The sequence below is a fragment of the Palaemon carinicauda genome, chromosome 44 (assembly GCF_036898095.1).
Source record: "Palaemon carinicauda isolate YSFRI2023 chromosome 44, ASM3689809v2, whole genome shotgun sequence".
NCBI classification, from domain to species: domain Eukaryota; kingdom Metazoa; phylum Arthropoda; class Malacostraca; order Decapoda; family Palaemonidae; genus Palaemon; species Palaemon carinicauda.
Window position 1 is genome coordinate 18,717,009 of NC_090768.1, and position 7,500 is coordinate 18,724,508.

A 7,500-nucleotide genomic window follows, 5' to 3' on the forward strand; every position below is an offset into this window, starting at 1 on the left:
GTGTTTAGTATATTTCATTCACATCATTTTTTAAATGTTTTAAATGTTTCGATGTATTTGTTATAATTCTTGCCTTTTTAACTGAATTTCATTGACTTAACGTAATTATGTCTATTGATCTGTGTTTTAAATTCCCTTTTTTAGCTCCGATGATGGGAAATGTTGTTCCCGAAAGCTTAGCAAATAAACTGTCCAAATGTTGAAGTATCTGCTTTCCTTCGCCTTTCTACTAAACCTCAAGCTTTCTAGAAGCGAAAATGCCATTAATTATATATATATATATATATATAATATACACATATATGTGTGTGTGTATATATATATATATATATATATATATATATATATATATATATATATATAATACACATATATGTGTGTATGTGTGTATATATATATATATATATATATATATATATATATATATATATATATATATATTTATAAATATAATAGTGTGTGCGTGTGTGACTTGTTTTCAACAAAGAGTGGGTAGGTAAATTTTACAGTCTCAAGATAAATTTGTCATTGAAACAAAACGTTTATTCCCAAGGAAACTGAAACTTTGGTAGACTTGGGTATGGTTGTTTTGATCATCATGGCCATATTTAATCTTGAAGATGTAAATTTGACCCACGTACTCACGTATTCGTTGTTAGAAACAATACAGATAATTCATCGCATAAATCACATATATTTTATAATCCCAGTATTTCCATTACTTTTTGTTATCCCAATGTGCCGTAGCCTCTCTACCATGGTCTTCCACTGTCTTGGGTTAGAGTTCTCTTGCTTGAGGGTACATTCGGGTACACTGTTCTATCTAATTTGTCTTCCTCTTGTTTTGTTAAAGTTTTTATTGTTTATATAGGAAATATTTATTTTAATGTTGTTACTTTTCTTGAAATATTTAATTTTTCATTGTTTCATTTCCTCACTGGGTTATTTTCCCTGTTGGTGCCCCTGGGCCTATAGTATCCTGCTTTTCCAACTAGGGTTATAGCTTAGCATTTAATAATAATAATAGTAATGATAAAAATAATGTTTATATGCGTGATTTTATTGATTTCTCATAATATTATGAGTAGTTTTTATATATCATTATTATTGTCTTTATTTTTCTTTTTTTTTTACTTTTGGTATTGTTAAGAGCTTTTTTTTCCATTCTTAAAATAATCAATCTTAATTTTTTTTTTATGCCCTGGTGACATTGATCTTTGTTCACCTGACGAAATTTGCTATATCAGATTTTATGCTAAGGCTTGTCATTCCCAGAACCTGAATATTAAGAAAAAAATAATAATACCACTTTTGCTACCCAAGGAAATCAGACAATGATTAGTATAATTTGACCTAATCTCCAAGACATTAGGATTTCATTTTCCTTTTTTAATCAAATGGCCTATTGAAGTTTGTTAAAAAATCAGGGTTTCTTCGAGTTATATGATTTTTTATTATAATTTTTTTTAATTTCTTAGATACAGTCTTCCAGTTATAAGACTAGTGAATACTTGAAAGTATAAAAGTTATGAAAGAATGCTGTGATAAGCATATTCACCCTTTTCTTACGATTATTTTTTCTTCTTTTTTTTCAGCACATTGTATTTTTAATGTCAACAACCATAGTTTTTGTCACGCCAATTTATGGTAAAAGTAATTCAAAACTTCTTTTAGTTCGATTTATCACTAGAGATAGGAAATAGTTATAAAACCTTCCGTTTTTCTTTTATGAATATTGTTAAATGGCCACATTCTTAACCTCATCGATAACATACAGGCGTAAGGGAGTTGCACTTGAAACCTGTTGGACTATGAACATCGAAATCAATGTTATGATTTACAATACATTTACAGAAATAAGATTCATCTTGGAACATTGTATTGAGAATATTCAAGTTCTGATTTTTGGTTACAAGAAAGGAAGGGAAAGAAACATTACTTTTATGACTAAAATTCAACATTGTGCCAGTTTTTTTTTATTTTTGTTTTTTTTTTTTTTGTTGGTTTTATTGTACAATTAATTTTGAACGTATATGGCCTCCAATTTTCTCTTTTTCTTATGAAAATTAACATTCACAGTAGAATCCCTTTCTTACACCATCTTAAGGGCAGATATGCATTTGAATTTTAACACCTTTGTACCTATATGTTAAAAAATGTGTTTATATTCGACGGGAATCTGTGCGAGATTCGGCAAGAGTTCGTGTTGCCCTCCTAAAGTTGTTTTTTTTTTTTTTTTTTTTTTTTTTTTTTTTGCGGTATTCAGCGAAAGTATGTGTCCGTATTCAACATATTTTCGTGCAAGATTCGGCAAAGACGCGTGCCGCTGAGATTCACGGAGAGTTTACACCATGGCTCGAGAAAATCGTTCGAAGACTCCGATCTGCGCCACTTAGTAATCCTGGAGGTGAATCCAAATCATATTTGGATGTAACCAGTTTTCTCCTGTTCGTTGCGTAGCATACCTAGAGGGGTATGAAGGACGGCGAGGCTGGAAGTGCAGGCGTATGAAGGTTTTCTGTCGTTACCTCTTCTTACTTCTAATATTGGATGACTCGTGAAACTTTTCATACTTTCTGTTTAGTATTGTTTGTGAAAAAAAATGAAGCCAAAAAAAAAAAGGAATTTTTGTTGTATGGTGGCTACGATAATAAAATCTTATACCTTGGAAATAAGATAACTTAAAATCATTCGAGGAAAATAATTCTCACTACCAAATTGCGTGAGACGGTATTATGACTGCGAAAATATTACTACGCAGTTTCTGCTCATACTGATGGAAAAATAGATGAAGCATACACAAATAAGACAAAACACAAACCATTTGGTATGTCTGCAAACTCACTAGAATCCACACCAAAAAAATGTGTCTATACACGCGCACTCTTGTCCCCGATGTGGAACTGGATTTTAGCTGGTTTATGACTCCTTTTTTTTTTCATTTAGGCAAATGTAATGCGTCTTCTGATCTTTCTTGCGTGGACCAGTTGTTGACTTGTGATCTGGAGGCGATCCAGCATCGTGTGAAGATGCAATCTCTGCTTGAGTGAATGCCAACGGCCCTGGTCAGGACAATCGAGATAGTCGGTGATAACAACAAATACCTTTGTAAAGAGCTCCTTATGCGCGAAGAAGTCTCTTCTGGTAGCGGTAGTGAAATTCGAGTTTCCTTCAAACAAAAAGGGGAGCGATAAAAAGAAGAGGGGCAGAATCAGATAGGTTGAACTCGATAGATTTTATGGTCCGTCCGTCTGACTTTTAGAGGATTGAAAGGTTGTTCTGCTGTAATTAATTGTATAAGTTGAAAGTTTTCGTTACTTTTAAGTATAAAATAGGGATAAATTGTACAAATTTACAAAATATAAGGTTACTAATGTGTGCAAATTTACAAAATAGAATGTTCCTAAAGTGTTCAAATTTACAAAATAGAATGTTCCTAGTGTTCAAATTTACAAAATAGAATGTTCCTAAAGTGTTCAAATCTTCAAAATATAAGGATCCTTACTGGTAGAAAATATTGCTTCCAAACTAAACCGGTACATGTTGCTAAGTGTACAAATATTCTAGCCAGATACGGTCATTTTTCAAAAGGCCAGATTGGGTGAAAGTGAAGAAATTCCTATATATATTTTTCATGTTGAAATATAGTAATAAAGAATAAGACTAAATGTAATCAGATGCCTATTATTATTAATAAGTATAAGATAATAACAGGATCGTTATTATTATGGAAGCAATATAACTTAACTCTCCCACAAGATCTTCCACCTGATGTAACCCGTTCGTTAGTTTTTACCTTTTTCATAAAAACGGCTTTCGTAAGTCTTCTGTTTCCTTGTTTTTTATAAACTCTCTGGATTCTGTCTTGAATGAATGGTCAGACGGACGAAAGAGACCAAAGTTTCTCCAATCCAAGGCCGTGAATATTTTTTTCCCTTAACTAATCTTCCCAAAGAAAAAAAAAGGAGAAATAAGAAACTTCTAAGCGAGGCATGAGACATCGGAAGCTCCGCGCCTCGAAGTCTTGTGACACAGTTTCTGAGAAGTAATTGAGGAATGTATTTTCCATTTTTTTCTGATACAACATTTATTGTATGGATACATTAAAAACCATGTTTACAATATATCCATCTTCTGTAATGGTTTCCTATGTCAATTATATTTTATGCAGAAAACACTTTCTCTTAATTGCACGAGTTTCATTCTAAGAATAATAGTTATAGAGAACCATCAAATATTCCTCTGGTGCTTTTCACACTTTTTTTTCTGCTTTTGCACAACAAATTCATTTGCGCCCTTTACTCATTGCAGGGCAAAGTAGATTAAAAAGGTAGTGGGAAGGGATGGCAAGGCTCTCGACAAGGTAAACCTTATGCAATCGCCAAAAGTAAGTTTTGTATGGTCAGTAAAGGAACTAATGAGCCCATACCATAATTGTGTTTCACTCAAGTTCTCTCTGCCCCTTTCAAAATCCTTAAAACACCCACACCCACACGCTCTCTCTCTCTCTCTCTCTCTCTCTCTCTCTCTCTCTCTCTCTCTCTCTCTCTCTCTCTCTCTCTCTCTCTCTTTATTCTGCGTTGCATAAAACTGTACAGAGAGAGAGAGAGAGAGAGAGAGAGAGAGAGAGAGAGAGAGAGAGAGAGAGAGAGAGAGAGAGAGAGAGAGAGAGAGAGACCCTTCAACATGCTTAATTTTTCTCGTGTGGGAGCGAAGTGGAAAAATTTAAAATTATTCGTTTGTAAGCTAAAGAGTTGTACTGTAATCTTCATGCTATTGCATCGCAAGGTAACCTCCCATTAAAACCTGACCTCGGATCGTCTTTTGTTTTGAAGTGGAACTCGTGCTGGAGTCGTGAGTTTGATGGTATTCTTTTCGTAGATTAACAAGCGCGGAGGTCCATGTTTGTTCTTAGGATGCCTATTACATCCTTGACTGTGTTACCTAAATGAATTTATTGTTTTAAATTTTAATAATTATTGAGAGCAAAGCTCACCGGAAGAATATATATTGCTTATAGGAATGGACATGAATAGAGTAAATGAATTCGTGTGATTAATTGTTTGAGATTTTTGTCAATACGCTGATGTGAAGTTTGAATCTACATCCTTGACTGTGTTTCTTGAATATTAATAGTTTTGGGGAACGTAGCTAGCTGGAAGAATTATATCTCTTAATGGAATGGACATAAATCGAGTAAAGTACAAAATGAACTCATATAATTAGAGGTTTGAGATTCTTTGTAATTAAAGGATTCAGAACGATAGTGAATTTTGTTCATCTGTATACGTAGAAACTACTTTCGCAAAATGGGCTGCCAGCACAATAGTTTAGTTGGTGTTCCAACTTTGTGTTTGATGCAATCTAATAACAACAAAATATCGCAAATAGTATTTGACTCGAATGTGTACTTCACCATATAAGCTACTTGATCCAATTGTTTATGCCAAAACTGGAAGAGATCTACTCCCGCACCTTGGAGCACGCCGGTGTGCTGCTGTTGCACATTGGCTAAGGTCAGGTCAAGGCTTGCCGAGTGAGGGGGGTTCCCAGGAACCTATCACTTCTCATGGAACTCTTAGCGTCTACCATTTTTATTTACCCGATTATCAGCGAGATCATTAATTAAGTAGAGTTGTTGCGACATTATTATTCTCTCACTATCTGTTTGTCAGTATGTCTTTTTGTCTCTATTTTTATCATTTTATCTATATACCACACACATATATATACATACACACACACACACACACACACACACATATATATATATATATATATATATATATATATATATATATATATATATATATATATATGTGTGTGTGTGTGTGTGTGATCGTTTGTGTGTCTGCGTTTGTGTGTGTGTATATATATATATGTATATATATATGTATATATATATGTATATATATATGTATATATATGTATATATATATATACATATATATATATATATATATATATATATATATATATATATATTGCGTTTTTTATTTAACCTTTCATAATTTTCGATGCTTTTAGCCAAACATATCTTTCAACAGCTAATTTATTGATTAATGTTCATATGTTAGAACAGTAAGATAGCTTATATTCATCAAAAGATGTTCATAAGATGTCGAAATTTTTGTTGAAGACAAAATATTCCTTTGAATGTCTTTATTTGCATAGTAAGTCAATATGTATACCAAACATTGTATTTATTTTGTCGTGACGTATTTCTTTCAATAGAAACAATGAAGATGCTTTCGCAGGAGACAATGGATAACGCTATCTCATTATTCACCAATATGTTATAAATTTAAGATAGATTTTCACATACGCGCGCACCCATCTCAACATGGTATGACTAATTGCCGATGGACGGGGAGAGCCGAGCACGACCCCCCTCCCCCCCTACAATATATGTGTATATATATATATATATATATATATATATATATATATATATATATATATATATATATGCTGTATACACTGTATAAAGTCAGGCACTTGTTCTTTACTATATAGGGGAGATATGTTATAATTTTAAGTTTGAATACCACCGAGTGTATGAGCTCAAGGGCGTGGTTGGTACTCTGGGCATTAGTGCTGGAGAGAGAGAGAGAGAGAGAGAGAGAGAGAGAGAGAGAGAGAGAGAGAGAGAGAGAGAGGCACGAGGGAGGCGCCTTCTGAGGGAAGGTCAGCAGGCGGGGTCTCTGCTGGCGTGCCGATAGGAGCTCACCCGCTCTAACGCTGTTTGGAACTCCTGCTGTCGGGGGGTTGCTGCCGTCTTACCTGGCCCTAGACTCCTCCGTGGTTCCACCACACCTTTGCGCGACCTCTATAGAAGCAGAGCAACGCATATACAAGCACTCTGTTTGGATACATATAGTATATACGCATTCCTCGTCGGTGGACCTTTTTACTCGTCTCCGGAGGCCTGATGGATATTTTCTGCCATATATTGGGGTGCCAGAAGTGAGTGCTGTGAAGGTCCAACCAGTGCAAGTGATCTGTCAACATTGGCTGGGAGGTTTTTTGTAGTTTGAGAGACTGTTGCAAGTTACTGGAAAAGTTTTGTTTGTACACCTTGTGTTACTGGACTATTGGAAACTAAATGGTACATTGTGTTGTTAGACTGCATATAGTCTTGGAGAAGTGTTGAACAATAGTGTATTGACATTTGGAACTCGGTCTATATTCATCTTGCATCACTACTTTCGCCTTTATAAATTCCATGGAATTATTCACGATTGCAGGCAGTATAATTCGTAGCAAAGGAACAGCTTAAGATATCTTCAATTTAGTGAGAGTTGTGTGAATAGGATCACCTGTGATTCATTTTGCAATTTTGAAATCGTATGTTGAGAGGGGTAAATGTTGCCCTTTCTTCTGAAAAACTAATATTTATATCTTAGTGAGTTGGTGTGGTGTATTTTCGACCAGATAATCTTATGCAACGTTGGATTAATTAAAAGTTTAACTTCTTTCTGAAAAAGGCGTCAGAAGGGT

The 7,500-nt window shown here is 34.1% G+C and overlaps 1 protein-coding gene across 2 annotated transcripts in view; it reads left to right on the plus strand.

The window, feature by feature from the left end:
- The window catches only part of LOC137634335 (kinase D-interacting substrate of 220 kDa B-like), an 860,646-nt gene that overhangs the window by 442,236 nt on the left and 410,910 nt on the right, over positions 1-7,500 (plus strand). The window contains exon 1 of one of the 2 annotated variants that reach the window (XM_068366726.1): positions 6,813-7,500. This exon is cut by the window's right edge and continues 447 nt beyond it. The exons of the other annotated variant lie outside the window; for it this stretch is intronic. The gene's annotated coding sequence lies outside the window, so the exon portion shown is untranslated. Of the gene's footprint in view, positions 1-6,812 lie in introns of those variants that run through there. 2 annotated transcript variants of the gene reach the window in all.